The sequence below is a fragment of the Portunus trituberculatus genome, chromosome 16 (assembly GCF_017591435.1).
Source record: "Portunus trituberculatus isolate SZX2019 chromosome 16, ASM1759143v1, whole genome shotgun sequence".
NCBI classification, from domain to species: domain Eukaryota; kingdom Metazoa; phylum Arthropoda; class Malacostraca; order Decapoda; family Portunidae; genus Portunus; species Portunus trituberculatus.
In genome coordinates, this window is record NC_059270.1 from 440,360 (window position 1) to 442,859 (window position 2,500).

At 40.3% G+C, this 2,500-nt stretch overlaps 1 protein-coding gene across 1 annotated transcript in view; it reads right to left on the reverse strand.

Annotated features, from left to right (window-relative positions):
• The window catches only part of LOC123504542 (homeobox protein Nkx-6.2-like), a 48,098-nt gene that overhangs the window by 44,697 nt on the left and 901 nt on the right, over positions 1-2,500 (reverse strand). The window lies entirely within an intron of this gene.

A 2,500-nucleotide genomic window follows, 5' to 3' on the forward strand; every position in this document is an offset into this window, starting at 1 on the left:
ATAATAATAATGATAATAATAATAGTAATAATAATAATAATAATAATAATAATAATAATAATAATAATAATAATAATAATATTTCGGATGAAAAAGAAAAATATTTTGAGAGAATTGAGAGAGAGAGAGAGAGAGAGAGAGAGAGAGAGAGAGAGAGAGAGAGAGAGAGATGTGTTTACTAACTAGAAATCAAAGAAGAGGAATAGGAGGATAGTTTGCGACGCTCTCTCTCTCTCTCTCTCTCTCTCTCTCTCTCTCTAAAAACCCTATTATATCTCACTATTACCACCAACTACCACCACCACCACCACAGGCACCACCACCGCTACAACCACCACCACTACCACCACTCGCTAATAAAACTGACCCTTCACTACAATCACTACCACCACCACCACCACCACTATCGCCGCCTCCTCCGCCGCCGCCACCAATTAGGCGTCTGTGTCGGCGGGAATGAGCCGTCTCTTTCCGGAGTCGGTTTATTGCGGAATCGGCGGCGTTTCCCCAATCGGACGAGCGGATATGAATCGACGAGTCTCTATGGGTGTGTGGATGAGGACCGATTTTTGGCGTCTGTGTGTGTGTGTGTGTGTGTGTGTGTGTGTGTGTGTGTGTGTGTGTGGTGAGAGGTAGTCGTACTTTTAGCTTTTTTGTAGTAGTAATAGTAATTGTAGTAGTAGTAGTAGTAGTAGTAGTAGTAAAAGTAGTAGATGTTCTAGTAGTATTATTAATTATTTTGTCATAGTAACAATAGCATTAGTAGTAGTGATAAAGATAATGCTTGTGTTAGTAGTAGTAGTAGTAGTAGTAGTAGTAGTAGTAATAGTGGATGTTCTAGTAGTAGTATTAATTTTGTCATACTAATAATAGCAGTAGTAGCGATAAAGATAATGCTTGCGTTAGTAGTAATAGTAGTAGTAGTAGTAGTAGTAGTAGTAGTAGTAGTAAATGTTCTAGTAGTATTATTAATTCTTTTGTCATAGTAACAATAGCAATAGTAGTGATAAAGATAATGCTTGTGTTAGTAATAATAGTAGTAGTAGCCGTAGTAGAAGCAGCAGCAGCAGCAGCAGTAGCGGTAATGTTAGCAGTAGTAGCAGCTGTAGTTGTTATCGTCGTTGTAATAACACTATTTACGTTTAATAGTTTACATAGTTGCTATGTAAATAATTACCCACATAAATAATAGTATATTGCAATAGTAGTGACTGTGTGTGTGTGTGTGTGTGTGTGTGTGTGTGTGTGTGTGTGTGTGTGTGTGTGTGTGTGTGTGTGCACGAGCGCTCACTGGCTCCCTTGCACTAAACAATAATATTATGAGTAACAACTGCTACGATGATAGAGAGAGAGAGAGAGAGAGAGAGAGAGAGAGAGAGAGAGAGAGAGAGAGAGATAACAGCTAATATAGTGACATCGATCTTTATTATCGTGTTATCGGTGTCCGCTGTTCATCCTTATCGCCTTAACAAGTTTCTATTATTACTATTACTATTATTATTATTATTATTATTATTATTATTATTATTATTATTATTATTATTATTGAAGTAGTAGTAATAGTAGTAGGAGTGGTAACAGCACGTACCAATAATAATAATAATAATAATAATAATAATAATAATAATAATAATGATAAAACGTAATAGTGAACACATATAGCAGTGATAGTGATGGTGGTGGTGGTTGCTGTGTGTGTGTGTGTGTGTGTGTGTGTGTGTGTGTGTGTGTGTGTGTGTGTGTGTGTCTGTCCATCTGTCCGCCTGTCCGTCTCTCTGTCTGTCCGTGCTCTTGTGGGAGGGTGATTAGCACGCGTGACAGTGATCTATAGTGACAGTGACAGTGAATGATGGTGACTGGGCTAATTGGTGGTGGTGAAGGGGGTGATGGTGGGAGGTGAGTGTGTGGTGGTGTATGTGTTATGTAGCGGAAGGGCTGCGGTGATGTGGATTGTGATTAATGGTGATGATGGTGATGCTGTGGCTTTGATGATAGTGATGGTGGTGGTATGTGTATCGGTCTTGGTGATGATGGTGTGAGAGGTGATGAATGCTCGTTGGGTTGTGTTGAGGTAATAGTGATGTATGTATGATCATGTATGATGAGTATAGTGAAGGATATAGTGACGGTTTACTTCAGCATTATTGTAGTTGAATTATAAAGTATGGTGAGGGAGGAAGGAATCATGAGGTTATGGTGAGATGCTGCTGTGTGTGTGTGTGTGTGTGTGTGTGTGTGTGTGTGCGTGCGGGCGGGCGTGCGGGTAAGTAATGGTACTATACTGTTTGATTATTAACCTATGGGCGTGTGGGCGTGTAGACACATTAGCAACAGAAATATAAGAGCTGACGTGTTCTTACTCGATACATTGGGTGAGGGCGTGACTCGTACAGTGCGTGTTAACAGTGCAGGGCGTGTGTCAAGTATTGCATGGCGTGTCGTGCCTCACCATGCAGCGTGGGCGTGAAGATGTGTGTGTGTGTGTGTGTGTGTGTTTGTG